The sequence below is a fragment of the Mesoplodon densirostris genome, chromosome 6 (assembly GCF_025265405.1).
Source record: "Mesoplodon densirostris isolate mMesDen1 chromosome 6, mMesDen1 primary haplotype, whole genome shotgun sequence".
Lineage (NCBI taxonomy): Eukaryota > Metazoa > Chordata > Mammalia > Artiodactyla > Ziphiidae > Mesoplodon > Mesoplodon densirostris.
This window is the reverse complement of record NC_082666.1, coordinates 44,148,752-44,173,376: the sequence shown is the minus strand read 5'-3', so window position 1 is coordinate 44,173,376 and position 24,625 is coordinate 44,148,752.

Below are 24,625 nucleotides of genomic sequence, written 5' to 3'. Positions count from 1 at the left end.
GCTATTGAGTTCTGGCTGACAGAATGTGGACAGAGGCTAACGGAATGTGTGCCATTTTCTGTGACTTGCCTGTGCGATCTTTTATACTATTTTTCCTTTTGGTTGTCTGTAAGGAATATAACCCCCAGGGAGAAGTAGGGAGCTACATATTGAAGATGGTGGAACCACAATATGGAAAGTGCTAAGATCGGAATCACCTCTTGGAGAAGAGCTACACAATCAGAAACATGTGTTTTGACTTTTACGTGACTTTTAAGCTGCTGAGATTTGGGGATTTATCTGTTACAGCCACTAAATACTTTAACTAATATATATTTTTGTATATACTTCTAATATTTACATTGTTAATACAATTGATAAAATAACTTATTTTTATGCTTGGTATGAGATAAGGATCTAACCAAATTTCCCCTGTTCCAAAATGGACAGTCGATTTTGGGGGCTAATTTGTCTTTTATCTATGTAAAATGTTACCTTATGTAAAATGTTATTGTACCTTTGACTGTACCATACACAGTTGGCAATTTTCAGCCATTTGTGATCTCTAAAAACAGCAGTTTCAGTCAATTTAGTATTAAATTCTCTTGTACATATTAGAATGTTTATAGACTTTCTATCCTTGCCCATCAATGTTTGTTCACCAGTAGCATACTGTTTTAATTATTGTAGCTTTATAGTATATTTCATATCAGGTAGGGCAAGGTGAACTTTAAAATCAGTTGGCCAAGTTCTATGAAAAATCCTGTTGAGGTTTTGAGTGGAATTGCATTATATTTGTATAGATTAATTTTGAGAATCAACATTTCTATAATATGGAGTTTTCTCAATTGGGTGTGTGACCATAAACAGGCAAGATAAAATTTGTCCACAAATAATTTAAAAATGTATGAGTCACAGCTCTAGGGAAGCCAGAGGTTTAATGGCAACTGCTTGTCTCTTTCTAAACTATGGACATGAAGGGCAATTTACTCACCAGGGCCTTCTAAATTTTAACCTGTACCTGGTCTCCTCTGGTTTTTGTGAGAGAGAAAGGCTGCTGCTATGTATTTATTTATAAATTTTCTGCATCTCTGTACTAGGGTATAAGTACTATAAAATTAGGACTTTTCCTCCTTTATTTACTGTAGTATCTCCAGTGCTTGGAACAGATCCTGACCCATGAATTCTTAAAAATTAAAAAAAAAATTTTTGTCAAAAGAGGAAATAATGTATATGAGGACTCTAGCCCTTAATGAGGTTGGTAGTTTGCATCTAGCATCTGATACATAAGATGTAGGTCACAGCATAAAGATGCTTGTTTCTTCTGGTTCTTATTATGTTCCCATGGCTGCATCTATTTAGCCATGCTTAATTGGTAATATATAAAATGGCTATGATGATTAAGACATTCACAAGCATGGCCTTAGAATAAAAATTGCAATGAATGAACAAGGTTACTCACTGAAGCACTGTTTGCAGTAGCAAAAGATTGGAAACAACCCAAATGTAAATCAACAAAGACATAGTTAAAAAAAAAACAAACTATGGCATATTCATACAATGGAATAGCATACAGCCGTTAAAAGCAAAAACAAAAACCAAAGAAAAATTGATATGAAAAGATCTCCAGGATAAATTGCATCGTTAAGTTAAAAAAAAATGTAGAGCAGACTATGTAACATGCAACCTTTTGTGGAAAAAAGAAAAGGAAATAAAAATACATATTAGGGCTTCCCTGGTGGCGCAGTGGTTGGGAGTCCGCCTGCCGATGCAGGGGATACGGGTTCGTGCCCCGGTCTGGGAAGATCCCACATGCCGCGGAGAGGCTGGGCCCGTGAGCCATGGCCGCTGGGCCTGTGCGTCCGGAGCCTGTGCTCCGCAATGGGGGAGGCCACAACAGTGAGAGGCCCGCGTACAGCAAAAAAAAAAAAAAAAAATACATATTAATGTTTGCTTCTAGATCCAAAGAAACTCTAAAATGATTAGAAGAAATTAATAAAAGTGATTACCTGTTGGAGTGGTGATGGAATTTCTTTTTTTGTGGTATGCGGGCCTCTCACTGTTGCGGCTTCTCCCGTTGTGGAGCACAGGCTCTGGACGCGCAGGCTCAGCGGCCATGGCTCACGGGCCCAGCCGCTCCGCGGCATGTGGGATCTTCCCGGACTGGGGCACGAACCCGTGTCCCCTGCATCGGCAGGCGGACTCTCAGCCACTGCGCCACCAGGGAAGCCCCTTACTGTATATTTTTATATATTATTTGATTCTTGTACCTTGTGAATATATTGCCATTAAAATTAAATAAAATATAAAATATAAATGATAACAATTATATTTCATGTAAGAAATACACTCAGTCTGTTAGTTAGTACAATAAAAAAATGAAAATTGTTTTGGATTTGTACCCATTTGGGGGAACTGGTCTTTGGTATAGCTATTAAGTGTTTGCAGAAATAACATGTAAAGTTATGTAAGGTGACAGCAGCAGCAGCCGAATCAGAGTTCCTTGGTTGGTCCCATCTCATTCAGGAGGCTTTCTGGACCAGGCAGTTAGGGTTAATGTGCTTTTGTTCATCTTCTTTTCAGATTATAGGGCTCAGGGTACATCAAATCATTTTAGTGAAGCTTCTGGTTTGATGCAAAGTGTTTCAGCCTTGTCCTCTTAGTTCAAGTTAAATCAATTAAACATCTCTTAATAATTTCAAGGCAAATTGGTTTCAGAGAACTAGTAAGTGACTTGCCCACAGCTCATTTATTCACCAAATTAATTAAACTTGTTAACAAATGTAAAGTATAGAATTGCAAATATTGAGCAGTCTTGGCTACCTTGGCCTGGTTCATTCATCTTCCTCATTCATATTAACCACTCTTTCCTGTGTGGTTAAATTTATGTTGTAAACAGAGTTGAAAAGGCTTTGCTTATGGTACATTTTAAAAATCAGATATATCTTTACCTAAAAATAGCATCATCATCAAAAGTATTATTGATTATGACCTGTATCAAGAGAATTTACATAAATTCGACCACTGTCTTCTAGGGATTTACAGTGACAGATTTAATTTAAAATTGAAGCTAAATAATATAGATTCAGTAGTTATTGTGAAAGTTCTCTGTGAAGTGCACCATACAAACATATGGCATTTTGGGGGGCATGCATTGTAATATAAAAATAATATTTTAAAAAGATAGAAAATAACAGAGGATGAGTGGGCAATTCAGGTTGGGGAAGATGGATGAAAGTAGTTCTAATAAACAATCAGCTTTCAGCTAAATAAAAAGGCCCTATAAATGTTCAGGTTATTAACTGATACTCACCAATCACTTGGTAATCAGGTACCTAATAAGAGTAAGCACTAATGGCTCAAGGAACTGCGAGTCAAATTATGAAGTTTTATTAAGATGTTTTCTCTGCTTGTCTTCAATTATTTAGATCCAGTCTAGTTTTCCTTCAAAATTAGAGTCTGGAGCTCCAGTTAATTTATGTAACTGGACATTTAAAAACAAATGTCCTCTCTACCTGTATGTACCATGACTGAGAAAGGGTACTGTATGTTTCCACAGTGCTTTGTTGAAACACAACCAGTTTTCTAAAATTATTAAAATAATGTGCAACGGAAAGAGCCTTGTCCCTGGGCACTGAAACTTAGACAGCCTTCAAATTCCCATTTTCCTCACCCTCCTAGCCCACCTACTACTCCAGCTACCTCTTCAGTAGCTGTAAGGAAGCTCCCTTTCACTTTTACCTAAACCCCTTGGCAGTTGGACACAAGCCAAGCCCCCAGATCAAAGAAAGTCTAAGAGAATGAAGTATTCAGGGTCCAGAATAATAATACATACAGGTATCCCTTGCTTTTCAGAAGTTCGCTTTGTGCCACGTCACTTTTGCAAAAGACCTACATTAGTACCTGTTTTTGTTAACTAAAAGAAATCTGAGAAGTATTTTTGCTTTTACAAAAAATGGTGAAAAGCGAAAATAGCATCAGTGTTTTTTTGCAGTGAGCCATTATAGAGGCAGCATGTACCCCATCTCAAGCAGCGAGAGTGGCACCACAAGCTCCTTCCACAGGAGCTACACTCTGCATCTCAGCTTCAAGCTGCCATCGCTTTGTGTCTGTGAGCATCTGTGCTTTATCTCCATTTATTTTGTGCATCCCTGTCAGCAAGATGTGTCTTAAGGTAATTGATTCTTGCTTTACACCATTTCTGCTTACGAAAGTTTTGATAGGAAATCTTTACTTTCGGAGAGTGGGGAAACTTGTATTCAGCTTCCTGGATAATTATCATAGAACTGTCCCTAAACCCGGAATCTCAGGGGCCATTCAAGAAATAATCTCTTTCTGGTATCTGGTTGTCTGGGACTTATTTTATTTTGATGTGCAGCCCCTAGATATTATTCAGCATTGTTCAGGAGCCAGGTACAGCTACTTGTAAAAGGATGCATGATGACTAGCCTGCTACCTTTCCTGGTTGGGGATCTGGGACCTATAGCCACCGTCAGGCCTGACCACCATCTAGCCTTCTCCTTCTCCATCTTCTACTCTTCCTTTTCTTTCTGCCTCTGATCTTCTTTCTTTCTCTACATTTATTTTCCTATACAAAACTTACCTTTCCTTCAAGGCCCCAGTTGAATATCACCTTACTTTGAGAAAAAACACATTTTGATAGAACCAGCATTTAGGAATTTAATAACTTACCAGTGGGAATGACTCAGGTTAAAGTAATTATGAGCATTCCAAGTAGAGTGACTTTTTCCTCACGGGGTAGGTATTGTCTCATCAGAGTGGACAATATACACATTTTAATTTCTTTTTTCTTTTTTTTTGCGGTACGCGGGCCTCTCACTGTTGTGGCCTCTCCCGTTGTGGAGCACAGGCTCCGGACGCGCAGGCTCAGCGGCCATGGCTCACGGGCCTAGCCGCTCTGCATCATGTGGGATCTTCCCGGACCGGGGCACGGACCCGTGTCCCCTGCATCGGCAGGCGGACTCTCAACCACTGCACCACCAGGGAAGCCCCACATTTTAATTTCTTAATGTCTACACTCAGGGTGCAGTTATTTCTTAATTACCTGCATAAGAGGCATCAACCAAATGAATAATTTGAAAACTGGCATTGGAATGCACAATACAATTTTTTTCTCCCAGAAGTTTGTTTTACTAATTACATTTGGTTTGAACTTGTATTAAAACAAATACTTCTCTAGAGTACATACCAAAGTGCTTCTAAGGAGAGCAATCTAGAAATAGTTGGAACATGGGCAGAGGCCACAGGAAAATGAAAAATGCTCAGAATCAGAAGATTCAACATTTAGTCAATTATTTATTTTTTCCTTGCTATATTCCAAAACAGATTTTGAGGTGGAAAAATAGCTGTGGCTCACACTGAGTGGATTATGCCTTTTGAGGCCCAAATATGATTCTAGCTCTTGTCCAGTGTAGCATTTTGCTGTCTGATAATAACAACAACAGTAATCACTCTTGGATGGCCCACAGTGTCAAGGACTGTGCTAAATTCTTAACATGGTTTACCTCATTTAATCATCAAATTACTTGTTGTCCTAATTTTACAGATCAGGCTCAGAGAGATTAATTATCTTGCCCAAAGTCACACAGCTAGTTCGTGGTGGAACCCAGTTCTTGTGGCCCCACTGCCTGTGTTCCTAACACCTTCACCCTATTGACTCTGATTTTGTTGATGATAAGCTATGCAGCTATGACTGCTTTCTATTAAAAACATCTGGGCATTTTTAAAGTGGATCTCAGAGCCTGAAGCACTGTCTACATTGAACAGGAAAGAAGCAGGCTTTGTTGATGTCAAATTCTCCCATCTGAGAAAGGGGTTGTAATCATCTTACCAGGACAGTTTTGAGAAAACAAGTGGAACCCCAAACCTTTGATGATTGCCCAGACACACTGGTTCCAGAAAAGTGTAAAGTCTTCAGATACCTTTATATCCACATGGTCTTGGTTTGACCAAAGGACCTGGCTGTGGAACTCCTTACCTAGAGTTGCTCCTTCCTGTTCACCATCGCATTCCTTACCTTGTACTATCTGCTGCTACATGGATATCCCTCAATCAGCCATGGGCTGCGCCTCAGCCCTAGGATGGGAAGTACCTCTTGGTGGGCCTTACAGTCCAAGCTACTGTGTAGGCTCAGCTGTCCAGGTGGTAGCCATCTTGTCATTGTCCTCCCAGTTCAACGTCCTGAACTTAGCTACCACCCATCCTCCCCAGTTTCAGTTGCTGAGGATGCAATAGTGTTTGACCCATCTGTGACCTTTGGCACAACTTCAACTCAAATGTACCCTCTTGGAGGAAAGTTCCTTAGTGCAAAGTCTTTACCTGCACCTCTTTTTTCCATCCTGCTGCCTTCTATCCTCCAACTTCCTGTATCTTAATAGTCAAAGGCCAATAAATATTAAGTTTTAGCTCTTAGCTAATATCAACATATCCTATAGTGGTGAAGTTTTTGGTAGTTACTCAAAACTGTTAGAGTCGATTGTATGCAGTTTTGTTTTTTAACGGGGGAGAAAGAACCGAACTTACAATAGCGTGAATCTTCCTTAGCACGCACTTCCCTGCTTTGTGGAAATGGCTGTAACGATGCACAGTATCTAAATCATGTAGTGCAAATCACTACTTTGTCAAGAAGCAGGGACTTAATGCATGTGTTATTTTAAAACTGTTTTCAGCCTGAGATTGGCATACTTAATTGCTTTTTAAGTACCCTTGTTAAAGCATCAAGGATACTGTTGATGGTGTTTAAGCATCTTTGGGTGGGCTGCTGTCATTTAAGAAACAAGGTTGGCATTTTCCTCTCTAACCTCGAACTTGATGGTTTTAATATCTGGGCTATTAAATTTACACCAGGAAGAACTGGTGGATAAATCTTTTACCAAGCAATTTAAGTAAACAACAGAAATAAAGAAAAGGGTAAAGCTTTTAGCTTTCAGATAGCATATCCTCCAAGGACTGTCCTCTATTTTTGCGGCATTGCACAGAGTTGTTTGAAGCAGAAGATGCTATATTTGAGGTTGATTTTTTGTGGAATCAGCTTCTGAATTCAACCCTGAAGCGAATGCTTTGGCTTCAGGTGTGGTGTTGATGAATTACTGAAGAAATTTCATTTGGAGGTAAAAATCCTAAATATTCTTTATTTGTTTTTTGGAGGACAAGAATAACTCCTTTGGGGAAAAAAAGAAAACAAAATAAAACTGACTTACTTTGCTTTGTTTAAAAATATTGCTTTGGTTTTTTCCCCACCCTAAGAGTCCAAGGGCCCTGTATACATTTATCCTTCATTCAGCAAACATTCATGGGCCATCTACTGCTTTCTAAGTACTATTCCCTGTGCCAGGAAGTATGGAGATGATATTCCAGAAGGACACATCCCTGGGAGCTTCTCTGTACCCATTCAATGATAACTTATCTAAAGAAACTTTGGCTGAGACTAAAATGTCTTAGGAGAGTTGTGAAAAATAAAGATACAGAGTTTTTTCTTTGATACGCATTTCAACATGGAATCTATTTGAAGATGCGTTCCCATTTCTCTGTGGTAAGATATACAACAAAGGAACACAGGATGTTTTTGGAGAACTTGCCTGCTTCCTGTTGTTGAAATAAAGTCTTATATGAAATAAAAGCACTATTCAAGTTTGGGATTATTGGTGACAAAGACTGTGTGATCTGTGACAGAGAAAATATGCAGTTTTCCCCCTCAGGCATGATGTACATTTATTAGAGTGTTTATCAAATAATTTGGTTTTGCAATACATTATCAGAAATTAGTGAGATTGGTTATGGACTTAATTATGCTTTTCTAAAAAATGATTTTATTCTGCTCTCAAACATTTTGAAGTGGACCTTTCTTATAGTTACCAAATTGTATGAAAGCACATTGCCCTCATTGCATAAGGGTCACAGGTGGAACGTAGCAAGGCTGAAATGAAGGGTAATGGAAAAATCCAGTACTTGTGTTTGCTACTTAAATGTCATGGCTGGGTAAATGGATTTCTCTACTTCCTAGCACTCGGCTTCTACTACATTAGTGTGGCAGCAATTAGAGAGGAGAGGTTGCTCTACAAATTGGCTTGGCGAACCATGTAGTTCATCTTTTTATTGTGCAAAACAGAAAAAATTGCTTCTAATCAATCCACTTCAGCTTTTAGTCTAAAAATTATTTACCATCCCATCAGCTGAAAGTACCTATGAAATGTTCTATTTGAATCAACTGAGGGAAAGAGGTATTTGTATCAATAAGTTGATTACGGTTATGGGGGCACAATCTTACTATGGAAGCAATAAAGAGACCGCATTATTATTGAGGTGTCCTTGCCAAATTGATTAATGCTTTTAGGAGAATTAATCTACATTTCAAATATAATTGGGCTCTTATTAACTAAATCAGAAATGTACCACTTCGTGGCTGTGATGCTCAAAAGAGACAGGTTTTCCTCCAGAATAGAACATTATTCATTTTGAACTTTTTGTAATCTTTGCATTTGATTCACATGATTGATTAATCCCTCTGCTTTGTAATTGCCCTACGATGTAACATTTGAGGGTGCTTAGATGAAAGTTTATTATTCTTAATTTTTTCAGAGCGTAAATTAACAGAGAACTGATGTGATGTACAAGGAAATTTGACTCATTTTTACTTTGCCCATCAGCACACTCAAGGATTTTAAGTGAATAAATGAATTACATTTCTAAATGAAATGTAATCATCAGTTTGAGGTAGTACAAACTATAAGAGTATTGTCCTTTAAACTGTGCCTTACATAGCCAACTTTATTGAGAAAACACGAAGAATCAGACAGCCTGCGCTGGAAACTGGGATGTTGTAGGCTGAGAAACCTTAGCCTCATTTGAGAAGAAACCTCACTCCCAGCTCCAAATCTGGTAAACATTGTTTGGCGTCTCAAAAGCCAAAGATTTCTAATGTAGCAGGAGTCCAAATTTCTGAACCAAAAATCTTAGCAGAGAAGACCAAAAAATCTGTTGAAACCAACTTTTTTTTTTCCCCAACAAGTTCTAATTTTTCTCTTTGGTGAAACTAAAATCATCTAAATTTTAAACATTTTTTTAAAGGTTGGTTCTTTAAAGAGGAAACTCCCTTCTTTTAGATGAATGTTAATTTCACAGTGGAGGATTAGGCGATGTCTGCAGATAATGTCATGTCTTATTTGGGGTAGTGGTTTAAATTCTAGGCTTGCCTTTCAAAAGAAGCCTTTTAACCCTTGCAAAAAATAAATAAATAGGGCTTCCCTGGTGGCGCAGTGGTTAAGAATCCGCCTGCCAATGCAGGGGACACGGGTTTGAGCCCTGGGCCGGGAAGATCCCACATGCTGCAGAACAACTAAGCCCATGCACCACAACTACTGAGCCTGCGCTCTAGAGCCCGTGAGCCACAACTACTGAGCCCACGTGCCACAACTACTGAAGCCTATGAGCCAAGAGCCCATGCGCCGCAACAGAGAAGCCACCGCAATGAGAAGCCCATGCACCGCAACGGAGAGTAGCCCCTGCTCGCCACAACTAAAGAAAGCCCGCGCGCAGCAACGAAGACCCAGAGCAGCCAAAAATAAATAAATAAATTTAATTAAAATAAATAAATAAATAGAACTCCATCTGAGAGGCCTCCCCTTTTGTGTTTTCTCCCTGACTTCCCCTCGTGCCTCCAAACAGAGACTACTTATGTGCTGGTTTATGCTTACAGAGAGAAAGGAAGGAGCAGCTGGCTTTTGCTTTGATTTGAGCGCCATTCCTCTTTCTCAGATCCTCTCTTCTTACCAGGGCCACATATGTTATTAACGCTCAAATAAAGCTTGCTACCTCTTGCAAGTTAAGAGGGTTTAGCCGAAGCGGACATTGTGCATTTGGTGCATATGAGACAGCCTGTATCCTGTTCCTTTAGTCCTCCACTCCCACCCAGATAGGACTCATTAGAAAACCGAAGGGCTAGGGTTCAGGAAGCAGGGAAGAAGAAAGGATGAGGGAAGGACTCCCAAGTGCAGTGCTTTATGCAGACTTAGGCCTCTTGGGTAACCTCATCCCTGTGGAAGGATGGCTGCCTAGAGGATTTTACATGGGGGTCCTTATACTTGCTGGTTAGACCTGAATGTTGCCTTCCAGGCTTCCCCTGTCTTCAAGGGTTGTTTATATCTTTTGAATTTAGTTCCAAGTCACAACCTCTCAGGGTCTCTGTTCCCTGCAAAGATGAGAAGATTGACTCAATGGATGACATTCTTGGGTCCCTTCCAGTGCTAACATTTAATAACATTTAATCTTGCAAGTGCAGACCACCAATGTATCAAACATTCCAGAAAACACAAGGTGTGGATAATCAGAACTGAAAGGAAGGTCCCAAATCCATGTGGAACACAATGGTACATGTTTTCTTTAACATTCTCTCCTGTGTACACACAGAGCTCAAGTTTTATTTGCTTCCAAGTCAGGCCTGCCCAAAGACCTGGTTAGCTCTCATTAAACAGTTCAGACACAAGCATCCCCCAGGGTAACAATGAACTGCGCGTGTTCGTAAATAAAACCGGTTTCCCACATTAAGAAATGACTGTTCTTTCTCACATCCTTGCTGAAATGTTTTGTTTGCTGAGAAGTGGGTGAGGGCGGGTAGAGAGGGCTATGAGAGGTTTCATGGGAAAACGTGCAAAAATATAAACAAAGATATCTGTGCTATTCATCTGCTAAGAGAGACTACAGCTAACTTGTATTTGTTTTGTAGGTTCCTTTCTTCCTTCTTTCCTTCCTTCCTTTTTTTCCCAGAAAATAATATCTCTGGCAGTAAATGCTTAGGCACCTGTAGAGGTCAGAACCTCGGTGCAGATCACTGAAAAAAAGGTCACGATAATATCTGCCTTGGGAATTCATTCCACTCCCCACCCACAAAAGGTTTACTTTATTTTGTATTTCTCCTGGGTTAATTAAAAAATAAAAATAGTAGTTAGTAACATTATTGTCTAATTCCTCCTCTCATACCCCATTAAGAGGGAGCTAGGTTGGGCAGGGGAGCGGTTGACACAGTGATGACCACACAGCACGGAAACTTCAGGGGGTTAATTGGAAGTCTCTTGGCTGGTGTGGGTCCTAAACCTTTCCCTTAGACAGGAAGCGCTGTGAACCGGGAACCTGACCTGCACCAGCCAGGGACTGTCTGCAAACCACTAGAAAGAGGGCGACGTTCTGTGAGCTTGGAAACCCACGACACCTGGAAATCACTGGAATTAGGCCTTGCGGTTTCGGCTTCTTGAGGGCAAAACAAGGTCTCCAGTGGTCCAGTTAGAGCGCTTCTGTTTTCCTGCCCTTTCGGAGCCTTAACGTGCCTGCTCCGCCCGGGTGCAGGTTACTCTGGGCAGACCCTTCTTCTGATGTTACGGATCAGTGAGGGGGAAGAAGGAGGGAGAAGCTTCCCGGCCTCAGGCTGAGCGGTGCGGGAGAGACCTGACCCCCACCCGGTCACTTACCCAGCCCCTTTCATTGGCTAAAAAGAAAAAATGCTTTTACATACCGAATGGAGACAGAGGGTGGGATTGGGTTTGTTGGCCTAGGAGGAAGAGGAGAGGGCTTGTTTACGAATTTATGATAATCTGAAATTGAAGGATTAACGGTTTTTCCTTGCCTGTTTGGAAAAAAGACTTGGAGCCTTCCTCCTCTTTTTGTTCCGTTGACACTTCCAATTTTACATCGTGTGTGATTTTAGATGAGGGACTTTCCTTAAAAACAAACAACAACAGCACAAAAACCCCAACAAAATCTATATATAAAATTAAGTAAATAAATCACATGGCTTATTAAATTTAATAGAAAATCGAGTAACATTTTCCAAGTTTCACTATGGCAGCACTTGCAGGATTTTTTTTTTTTTTTTTTTTTTTTTTTAATTTTTGGCTGCCTTGGGTCTTTGTTGCTGCGCACGGGATTTTCTCTAGTTGCGGCGAGTGGGGGCTACTCTTTGTTGCGGTGCGCGGGCTTCTCATTGCAGTTGCTTCTCTTTGCAGTTGCTTCCCTTGTTGCGGAGCATGGGCTCTAGGCGCGTGGGCTTCAGTAGTTGTGGCACGTGGGCTTCAGTAGTTGTGGCACGTGGGCTTCAGTAGTTGTGGCTCATGGGCTCTAGAGCGTAGGCTCAGTAGTTGGGGTGAATGGGCTTAGTTCCTACACGGCATGTGGGATTTGCCCCGACCAGGGCTCGAACCCGTGTCCCCTGCACTGGCAGGTGGATTCTTAACCACTGTGCCACCAGGGAAGTCCCTACTTGCAGGATTTTAATCTAACATTTAACCTAACAAAATCCTGTGATGCTCCTTGGGCGTGGTTTTACTTTTGAAAAACTTCCTTTTTCCATCTGGTAGGAAATTTCTGTGTTTATCATAAGCTTAATGCTAAGGATGGAGAATTCTGGTGAGTTTTATTTTTTTTTATTTTTTAAATATCATTCCTTATTTTTTATTTATTTATTTTTGCTGTGTTGGGTCTTCGTTTCTGTGCGAGGGCTTTCTCTAGTTGTGGCAAGCGGGGGCCACTCTTCATCGCAGTGCACGGGCCTCTCACTATCGCGGCCTTTCTTGTTGTGGAGCACAGGCTCCAGATGCGCAGGCTCAGTAGCTGTGGCCTACGGGCCTAGTTGCTCCACGGCATATGGGATCCTCCCAGACCAGGGCTGGAACCCGTGTCCCCTGCATTAGCAGGCAGATTCTCAACCACTGCACCACCAGGGAAGCCCTGGTGAGTTTTATTTTAATTAATTAATTAATTAAATTTTAATTTTATTTATTTATTTATTTATTTATTTTTATACAGCAGGTTCTTATTAGTTATTTATTTTATACATATTAGTATATATATGTTACTCCCAATCTCCCAATTCATCCCTCCCACCCCCGCTTTCCCCCCTGGGGGTCCATACGTTTGTTCTCTCCATTTCTGCCTTGCAAACCGGTTCATCTGTTCTGGTGAGTTTTAAATAGTATTACACTATTTATCATATGCTTGGAACAAATTAAAATTTATGTTTTACATATGTCTATGTATACATATGTGTGTGTGCATCTATATGAATACATAGAATCTTAGAATTCTAGACTAGGGCTGACAGTGGCCTTCGTACCCAGTGAGCAGCCCAACTCACTCACTTGACAAATGGGCTGATCTCACGAAGCAATTCCTTGTCTTTTCTTTGGAGATAGTCCATTTCTGTTCTTTCTGCAGTGGAGTGTTTTCTAAGAATTATTTCATGCCAAATCATGTTGATGACATGCCAGCAGCAATATAGTGTTTAGGTGACTTCAACTCATGCTTTTGAAGCATTTAGAATTAATTTTAACCTCCACGTTTCTGTTTTCCAAAGAAGCATACACACATACACACACACACTCCCGGGTTCAGAATTTGCTTATCGGCAGTGTTAACCAAACGGGTGCAATGAGTTATCCTGTTTATTCCTGTTCTTTCCCTGTATCCCAAGACAGACACTAGAGGTGGGTGGTCTGCAGGCTCTTTCCAAAGGTCTATGAAGCATTTTAGAATGTATGAGTTTGTGATGGTGATCTTGGGAAGGGGCTGTTTAATGAGGAGAACTCCACAGTGAGTGGAAAAACTTTCTGAGAAGATTTCTCATTTCTCTGCAATTGCTGAGCAAGTGCCAGCGTCCGTTTTTTCCTCAGGCTCTGGGGGCCACGAAGAACTCTTTTGGGAGGGAATCTTTAGTGGACACACTTTCACATTTCTCCAAATATTATAAAGATATGGTGATGCTGAGATTTACACACATAGGTTAGGGATGATGGTGAGCACTCAAATTTCCTAAATATTATTTAAAATTTGTAAAATACTGTTAAGCTCCCTATTTAAAAAACCATTTTATGCCAGTGGTTATAGCTGTGGTGTTGTCAAATACTCCTTTTTCTGTGCAACTCCTGCAACTGTCAACATTAATAAGAATAATCATGGCACAACTTATTGAGTGTATATTCTATTCCAGACACAGTGCTAAGTACTTTACATGCATTATTTCATTTAGTATTTGCAACAGTCCTGTGAGGTAGGTATTTTTATTTACAAATGAGCAAATTGAAGTTCAGAGAGGTGAAATAAGTTGACTGAGCTCACATGGTAATAAGAAATAGAACTGGGAACGAAGCTGACTCCAGAAACAGAGTTTTCAATCTTTGTTAAATCATTTTATTCCAGAGAATTTTTAGATTTCATTTACCTGGTCAAATTAGAGCAACAGCTTTTAGTTTTCAACTGTGTTCTAACACAACTTTTTCTTATTTTGATATAGCTTTAACATTTGAAGAAAAACAATTTATTTTCATAATAACAAAGACATTTGCTTAGCACTTAGTTTCTAAAGCCCAGTCCTATACTTGTTCTCACTAATCCTCATGTCCATACTGCAAGGCAGTATATGGAAAAGATCCCTAGACCACTAGCATCAGATTAAGAGTTTAGAAACTGAGATGCTAGTTTAAAATGCAGATTTCTGGGTCTACCATGGACTGGGATAAGAATCTGGGCAGTCAGATGGGACTCAGGAAATTGCCTTCTAATAACCTTTCAAGTATATGAATGAATAGAAAGAGAAACAAGGAATCAAACCTTGATTTCTATCCCAGTTTTAGCTCTTTTTAATTGTATGAACTTAGGCAAGCTGTAGTGAAGATTAAATTGATATTGTGTGTAAACACGGTAATGTTTAAGAGTACTAATAGCGATGAAAACTAATGCTTTTGGAGAATTTACTATATGCCAGACACTGTGCTAAGCACATTACATCTGTCAATTCATTGAAGCTTCACAGCAACCACAAAAGGGAGGGCTGTCATTATTCCTAATCTACAGAAGAGGAGGCTGAAGCGCAGAGATTAAGCTGAGTCAGGATTTGGTAGCAGGGAGTCTGGCTCCAGGACTGTGTCCTTAACCTCAATATCGGCTCTCTCTCATGGGAGGTATTTACTGACTGTTACTTCCCTTTGGACCATCTTATAAAAATGCCACCAACAAAAACTGATAAAATGCTAGATGCAAAACAATGAGAGCTTTTTCCTTTTGGCCCAGAACATGTAAGCACTACATGGTACATCTCTCATTAAGATTATTCATTCAGTCCAGGATCAGAGGTGTGTGTTAGGTAAGACCTGGCAGAGATCTGCTTGGGTTATCTGATGGCTTGGTTTTTACACAGGATTACTCAAAATCTAAATCGTGGACTTGCAAAATCAGCATCACCTGGAGGCTTGTTAGAAAGGCAAATTCTTGGGCCCCATCCAAGACCAATGAACTAAAATCTCTGGGCATGGGGCCCAGCAATCTGTTTTGACAAGTTCTGCAGGTGACATTGATGCATCCTAAGGTCGAGAACCACTGGTTTACAACATGGAGGCAAAAGCTTTTTTTTTTTCTTTAGGGTCTATAAAGGAAGTAAAAATGTTGACATGTCTTTACTCTTTGACAATTTAGCTAGAATTATTGTTGTTCTTGGGAGACAGGGTATTCATTGAGGGAACAGAGAATGCCTCTGTTCAGGCAATACTAGTATTGGGCATACAAATATACAAATCAGACATAGGCCTAGTGCCAATAAGGTTGCAGTCTAGTGAGATGGAAAAGATGGGTACATCAGACCAGAACATGGTGCAGGCAGGGCTATGATGGAGCATGCACAAAGCACTCTTTTAAAAATTAATTAATTAATTAATTTTTGGCTGTGTTGGGTCTTCGTTTCTGCGCGCCGCTTTCTCTAGTTGTGGCGAGCAGGGGCTACTCTCTGTTGCAGTGCGCGGGTTTCTCATTGCAGTGGCTTCTCTTGTTCCGGAGCACGGGCTCTAGGTGCCCAGGCTTCAGTAGTTGTGACGCACTAGGGCTTAGTTACTCTGAGGCATGTGGGATCTTCCTGGACCAGGGCTCAAACCTGTGTCCCCTGCATTGGCAGGTGGATTCTTAACCACTGCGCCACCAGGGAAGTCCACACAAAGCACTTTTGCTGGAGTTGAGATCGGGCGGGGGGTTATCACCAAGGTTAATCTTAGTGGGGCCTTGAAGGGTAAAGAGACTTGCCCTAGATAGAGATGGTTAACAGAACTTACTGAAAAATTCGGACTAACTTCATTTAAGGGTAGAATAACAACAGTTATGAGGACTTTGCCCTCAAAGCAGGACATAGTGGGGGAACTACTTCTTAGTGGCTATGTATAACACTACACTGTGGATGTGGAATCTAGGTGCAGAGGGTATTTCAGAGTGTAGAGAAGTACCTAGCCTACACCAAATGGTGGGTTAGGTCAGATTAGGGAAGGCTTCCTGGAGGAAGAAGTCAGATACCCAGAGCTGAATCTGAAAAAATGGGTATAAATTACACAGATAAAAGGTTTTCCACATTTCTAAGGCAGCTGAGTCCAGAAACAATATGTAAAGGACAGCGCTTCCCAACTTTTAGCAAGTGATGACTCGAGACAAATGTAACATTTGCAAGGCACCTTGGGGCAATGCAATACATTTGTGGCACTCAGGTTGCTACTCCCTGGTTTAGGGGGTGTAAGCTGTTTACAATAACCAGAGTGTATAGGAAGAGGCTGAGAGGGAGGTTTGGAGAGCTAGGAATGGGAGGTGGCAGACATCATCTTCTCAGGAATTATTTCAATGTATGAAATGAGATCAAATAGCCACTTCAAAGGAAATTAAATTTATTAAAAATTTTTTTTTTAGCCAGGATTTCTTACAGAGCACTGGGAGGGAGCTGGCTTCTCCAGCAGGTGAGGTGTTGAAAGTACTTTTTTCTTGCCCCTTTGGGTGTGTCAGGGAAAGAGGTTTTCTCCTCTCCTCGGATCCACAGAGGAGGCTGTGCGCTGTTGCAATGAGATGGTAAGACTCCAAAGGAGCGAGTGCCGGAAATCGTGGTTTCCACGAATGAAGACTCCACTATTCATTTTCTCTGTGTGGGATGAGAAATGTCAATCCTTGCTCTGTTGAAAACGCCTTTGATCAAATTCATCTGGGCTTTCATTTTAAAAGCCACACTTTCTGGGAAATACAATTGGTACAGTTTAAATATAAATCTCATCTAAAGGTTATATCATGGGAACTATGTAACTTAAATATTTGTATTCATTTCCCTATATGTGTCTCTTTTCTTAGACTCAGACCTGCCAGCCAGGTTATATAGGGACACTCTATCTGCCCAAAAAAAGAACACTGGGGCCTTGGCCACTAGACAATTTCCTCTGCCTCCCTTCCATGCTGGGCCTTCTTTTATAAATCTGAGCACAGAGAGCAGAAGCAGCAGGAGAGGTGATAAGATTTATATTAGAAAAGCTCTAAAAAAGTTTTTGATGGGGAGGACAGAAGTGAGGAGAACAAATTTTAAAAATATTTTTAATTGCTTTTTAAAAATGGACTGTGTTTCTGAGAATGTGTGTCTGTGAAGCCCCGAACCACAGGGAGCTGGAGTGTCGTTGGGCTGTAGGAGCATAATTTTACTTGAGCTTCAGAAAAGCGTGCATTTGTCAGTCTTTTAGAATTCAATGTGTCCTTTGCTTTTCACCATAAGGTCACTGGTAAGATTTAAAAGAGATGGTTGGGCAAAAGAGAAGGGGGGATGGACGTAATCCAAGAGCTTGTAGTAAAGGTTCTATGGGGGCATATTTTCCTGAGGGTGATGAAGTAAATGAGGGGGGAAGCTTCTAGAATAACTTTAATTTCTTGCATTAAGTTAGTCTATAAAATGATAGAGGATGATTTTGTTACCAAATTAGATGTGAGGCCCCCCTCTTGGAGCCCTAGCTGAACTGAAGCCCCCCCCGGCTCCCCGCCCGTCTCAGTCAGGGAGTTCTTTCCTGCCTGGGTTCATGCTGCCAATATTGAAACTGAGTTTGGTACAAGTCAGACAGTCTTTTATTCTATGGCCAGAGAATGGAGAAGGAGAACTCATGCTCTAAAGGCACCTTCTCCCAGGAGGGAGGGAGTAAGGGAATTCCAAGGGTTAGGAGGCAGACAGGTCATCAGGCTCTAGCAAAAGGGTGGAGATTTCCAAGGGCAGCTGGGGCATGCGCAGTCTTCCACACTGCTTTGCACACGGCACGAATTGTGCCTAGCAGAGTACAAATCCCGCCTTCTGGCAGAGATCTTAGCACAGTAACGAAGCAAAGGTAACTCTTGATACCTCCAGGTTTCATCTGTGCAGGCGCCTTCCTGTGGTCAAGTCAGAGCCCGCTCTGGGAGGTTGACCACTGCATATCTCTCAAAGCATGTATCTCTCACAGGACAGCTGCAAAGCATCTCTGTCAAACACCAGGTACGTTTGAAACAAACACAGAGATAAATCAGGCAAGTGTCCTTCAGCTCTCAGGAGTTGGTATGGAAACACAGAGATAAATCAAGGCAAGGAAAGTGGTGACCCTTAGTCCACTTTGCCTGCCATCTTGGAGGTAGCTGGTTCAGTCTGGTTTTGTCACTGGCCTTTGTGGTATCCTGTTGATAAAACACAACTGGCCCATGTGATTAAAAAAAAGAAAAAAAGTTTCCATGCCTGGGTCTGAGCTGCATACCATGGGTGACAATTTCATGTGTTCTATTTTTTCCTACTTTAAACTAGAAGTTGGTAGCAGAGTAGAGATTCCTTCTGAGGAACTGAGGACAAAATCTTCATGTTGTGAGTTCAAGTTTGGGTGAGAAGGGATGAGAGGACTGAACAGAGAGGATGGGACTTATATCATTAGCTTTTCAAAACAGTTATGGTAAAATATACATAATATAACATTTACCATCTTAACCATTTTTAAATGTAAAATTCAGTAGCATTAAGTACATTCACATTGTTGTGTAACCAATCTTCAGAACTCTTGTCATTTTGCAAAACTGAAATTCTATACCCATTAAGCAACTGAAATTCTACACCCATTGCCCCCTTTCTCCAGGCTCTGGCAACCACCCTTCTATTTTTCTGCCTCTATGAATTTGACTACTCTAGGTACATCATATATGTGGAATCATACAGTATTTCTCTTTTTGTGATTGGTTTATTTCACTTAACATGATGTGCTCAAAGTTCATTCGTGGTGTGGCATATGTCAAAATTTCCTTCCTTTTTAAGGCTGAATAATATTTCATTGTATGTACACCACATTTTGTTTATCCGTTTATCTCTTGTTGGACACTTGGGTTGCTTCCATTTTTTGGTTATTGTGAACAATGCTACAATGAGCATGAGTGTACAAACATCTCTTCTAAACCCTGCTTTCAATTATTTTGCATATATACCCAGAAGTGGAATTGCTAGATCATATGGTAATTCTATTTTCAGTATTTTGAGGAACTACCATACTGCTTTCCATAGTATCCACATCATTTTTCACTCCCACCAATAATGCACTTATGTTCTTTCTTTCTTTCCCCCTTTCTTCCTTCTTTCCTTCCTTCCTTCCTTTCCCTTTCTTTCTTTCTTCTTTCTTTCTCTTTCTTAATAATAGCCATGCTAATATGTGTAAAGTTGTATTAGTAAGCTGTATCTGCAAAACAAACTTAGTATGTTAAAACAACAATCTTGTATTATTGCTTATGTACCTGCAAGATGGAAGCTTGGATTAGGGCCAGCTAGGGGGTTTCTGTGGTCTTGGCTGGGCTCATTCACACATCTGTAGTCAACAGCTGGATTGGTTGGAGGCTGGCTAGTTGAGGGAAGGCCCAGCCAGGTGGTTCAACCATGTTACATGCAGTCTCCAATCCTCCAATAGGTGAGCTTGAGCTTGTTTACATGGTGGTAGGAGAGTTCAGACAGTGACAGTGATATCAAGGGTTTTTGAGACCCAGAATCAGAAATTGCACATCATTTACATCCCATTCACTGAAAGTCATAAAATCCCAGCCAACATTCACAGAGTGGAGAAATAGATTCTTGATGGTAGGAACTGCTATGTCATCCTGCGAAAAGCTGTGGATACAGGGAGAGGTGAAGAATTGTGGCCATTTTTGAAGTCTACCACATGATTCTAGAATTATGTGGGAGTATTAGAGGTGAGAAATTTTTAGAAGATTGTTGGGGTCCTTATAGTAAGATGGTTGGTTTTGTATGTCTAGTAAAGATATTCCAGAATTCTTTAAAATAATCAAAGTAAGAATTAGGGAGCTACGAGTGAACTTTCCTTGTAGCGTTTTTCAGATAACTTTGGGATTTAACCACAGAAGTGCCAAATATTAATTTTTTAAAATAAACTTTTAATTTTGGAGTAATTTTAGATTTGTAAAGTTGCAAAGTTCCTGAATATCCTTTACTCAGCCTCCTCTAGTGTTAACATCTTACGTTACCATAGTACATATGTTAAAAATAACAAACCAAAGTTGGTACATGACTATTAACTAAACTCTAGACTTTTACCAGTTTTTCCATTAATGCTCTTTTTCTGTTCCAGGCTATAATCTAGGAAACCACACTTCATTTATACAACTATTACCTTTTTAAAAAATTATTATTATTTTTTTGTGGTATGTGGGCCTCTCACTGTTGTGTCCTTTCCTGTTGCGGAGCACAGGCTCCGGACCCTCAGGCTCAGCGGCCATGGCTCACGGGCCCAGCCGCTCCGCGGCATGTGGGATCTTCCCGGACTGGGGCATGAACCCGTGTCCCCTGCATCGGCAGGCGGACTCTCAACCACTGCGCCACCAGGGAAGCCCACCTTTTTATTTTTTAAAGAAAAAAATATACTTTATTTTTTAAAGTACTTTTAGGCTCACAGTATAATTGAGGTGAAGATACAGAGATTTCCCTGCCACCACACATGCATAGCCTCCCCCATTATCAACATCTCTCACCAAGGTGGTACAATTGTTACAATTGATGAAACTGCATTGACACATCAGAATCACCAAAAGTCCATAGTTTACATTAGGGTTCACTCTTGGTATTGTACATTCTATGGGTTTGGACAAACATATAATGACAACTATCCATCATTATAGTATCATACAGAATAGTTTCACTGCTCTCAAAATACTCTGTGTTCCACATATTCATCCCTCCCTTCCACTCCCCAACTCCTGGCAGACACTGATCTTTTTGTTATCTCTATAGTTTTTCCTTTTCCAAAGTGTCATATAGTTGGAATCAAACAGTTTGTAACATTTTCAGATTGCCTTCTGTTGCTTAGTAATATGCATTTAACTTTCCTCCATATTTTTTCATGACTTGATAGCTCATTTCTCTTTTAGCGCTGAATAACCTACCATTGTTTGGATGTGCCACAGTTTATTTATACATTCACCTACTGAAGGACTTTTTTTTTTTTTTTTTTTTTTTTTTTTTTTTTCGGTACGCGGGCCTCTCACTGTTGTGGCCTCTTCCATTGCGGAGCACAGGCTCCGGACGCGCAGGCTCAGCGGCCATGGCTCACGGGCCTAGCCGCTCCACGGCATGTGGGATCTTCCTGGGCCGGGGCACGAACCCGTGTCCCCTGCATCAGCAGGCGGACTCTCAACCACTGTGCCACCAGGGAAGCCCCTGAAGGACATTTTAGTGGCCTTCAAGTTTTGGCAATTATGAATAAAGCTGCTGTAAATATCCATGCGCAGTTTCTTGTGTGGACATAAGTGTTCAGCTTTTCTGGGTAAATACCAAGGAGTGTTACTGCTGTATTATATGTTAAGAGTATATTAAAAAAAAAAAAAAGTATGTTTAGTTTTGTAAGAAACCACCAAGCTGTCTTTCAAAGTGGCTGTACCATTTTGCATTCCCACCAATTTTGTATGAGAGTTCCTGTTGCTCCCTATCCTTGTCTGCTTTTGGTGTTGTCAGTGTTCTAGATTTTGGCCATTCTAACAGGTGTGTAGTGGTATGTCATTGTTTTAATTTGCATTTCTCTGATGACATATTATGTGGAGCTTCTTTTCCTATGTTTATTTGCCATCTGTATATCTTCTTTTTTTTTTTTTTTTTTGCGGTACGCAGGCCTCTCACTGTTGTGGCCTCTCTCGTTGCGGAGCACAGGCTCCGGACGCGCAGGCCCAGCGGCCATGGCTCCCAGGCCCAGCCGCTCCGCAACATGTGGGATCCTCCCGGACCGGGGCACGAACCCGTGTCCCCTGAATTGGCAGGCGGACTCTCAACCACTGCGCCACCAGGGAAGCCCTGTATATCTTCTTTGATGAAGTGTCTGTTAAGGCCTTTGGCTCATTTTTTAATTGGCCTGTTAGTTTTCTTATTAGTGAGTTTTAGGAATTCTTTGTGTATTTTGGATAGCAGTCCTTTATCAGATGTGTCTTTTGCAAATATCTTCTCCCTGTCTGTAGCTTGTTTTCTTCTTCTCTTGACTTTGTCTTTTACAGAGCAGAAGTTTTAAATTTCAACCATTAATTTTAACTGTTAAAAAATTCTAAACTGAGGAGGCAAATGATGGTAAAACAGTTCTTGATGAAAGACGCCTTGGCTGTTCTGTGGGGGAGTCCTCCACTTGAAATGGTACATGCTCTCAGGTCTTAGCTAATTCTGGCCATGTCTTATATTAGCTAGTCCAGTCAAACTCTATCTGTTGGCTTCCTAATGTGCTGTGGCACTGAGGAGTTTGTTCCTTCCTTTCCAAGCTTCAGAAAGCCTCCCTCTTTCCTGAGCTTCTTTCAGACTCTGAGCTTCCCTTTCTCAGGGCACCCCCCCCCCCAGGCTGTTTTCTCACATCCCCAGAGTGCCTTTCCTCAGCTCACACAGCACCTGTGTCAAGCCCTCTGTTAAATGCATAGAATTAAATGTATCTGACAGTTAAGACTCAGACTCTGTTGGATGGAGAGGTTCCTTAAGAAAAGTTTAACTCTGCTTCTTTTAGAGCTGTGAGTCTCAGCGGTGGGGAGGGGGTGAACGGGAGGGGATGCAGGCAGGAAACCTCCTTCACACTCTACTTGTCTTCCCTGCCCAGTTTATGACTACTGTTATTGGTGTGAATATGATATAGCTTTTGTTAGGTCCAAAAAAATAAAAAAATAAAACCAAACCAAACAAACAAAACACTGGTTATAGGGGCAGTTGATTAAATAATTACTTTTTGTCTTTTTACAGATATAATAAACTTGTTCTTCTAGAGGCAGAGATATCAGGCTCCTATTGTATCTCTGGTTTGTTCCATTTTTTTTTTTCTGCAGGTCAGTCAGAATCTTTCCCCACTATTTCAACATCAGGGCTTTCTCCAGAGCCATAACTTACTTCAGGGCTGTGCTGTCATGCCAGACATGAGCTTTGGGGAATGAGGCAACAGAGTGCTGGTCCCAGAGGCCCTGGAACTTGTTTTCTTGACCAGTCCCTGATGTCAACCAGCCTTGTGGTCATTTGCTATCTCCTCAAAAGGTAGAGTGGGGCACGCACAGCTGCCTGACCTCTGGGCTGGATAATGTGCCTGCCTTTCTAGCAAATTAATCAGCAAGGCAAAGGCAGAAACAGTTTTCTCCCCCAAGTGATTTCTTGCCTCCAGAAAGTTATTATCTTCCCTGGTGTACCCAGTGACTCATGACTTGTCAGCACCATTCAAAACATTATTATATCTGACCACATGACACAACACATGCACTCTCACTTACAGTTCATTGTTTCTTTGCATGCACACCTAATACCACCCAGTCAATTGCCACCCCTTATATGCACGCTCACATTGGAGGTGTGCAAGTTGGTAAGACATACCTGGGATTTACTTATTTCTGAAATAAGCAATACAGTGTTCTTTGGGGGTCACAAGATCTTAAATGAAAGCAAATTATTGCTTTGCTCGAAACACAACAGAGATTTACAGAGCAACTGAAAGAAACCTATAGAACTCACTGCAGAGATCTATAGGTAATTAACTCAAGTGTGAATAACAAAGTAAGCATGCCAATCCTTTTTGGCCCCCAAATTGGTAAAGTTTTCAAGGCTGGAGGGTTAGATGTGTCCCAGCCCATTTTTCTCTTTTTGTCTGGATTGATTTTCTTCCTAAATATTTCATGTTGTCCTCTGTGTTTGGCAAGCCCAGCTGTCTGCTCTCTCTCTGTTAATGTGTGCTATTAAACAGTTTGCAAGGACTTCCTTTCCAAGTACCTCAATGTCAAGCTATTTCTATTACTCCTAGGATTTGCTGCCCTTACTGCCATATCTTAGGAGTTCACCTTCTTTTCTGTTTGTTTTTTCTCTATTTCCCATGGCTTATTCAACTCAGGCTCTCCAGTACCTGGCACAGAGGCACATAACACGCTGCTAACAAATGTCACTGAATAAATGCATTGAATGAATGCTCTCTTACTTAAGGCTGCATCTTTTGGCGTGGTCTACTCTGGGTCTTTCTCTGGTTTATTTATTCTTTCAATGGGAGTCAGGTTACTAAACTGTTTAGACAAAAATACCAGATCCTCATGATAAAAATTTGCCCCCCAAATCCAAGATATTAGAAGTTTATAGATGATAATGTATATCACATTTTTTATCTCACAGCAGGTTGTGCAGCTTTGTTTTTTATTTTTCAAATATTCATCTTTTGATTTCTAATAATTGCTTAAAACACACAAACACTCTCAGTTCAGTTCTGTGGGGCGTGCGCATCCACAAGCATTTGAAGTTTTGGAGTAAGTGTCCAACTTAACCAGCAAAGGATTATAGATCTTATTAGAAGTGAGGTCATCACATTGGGTGAAA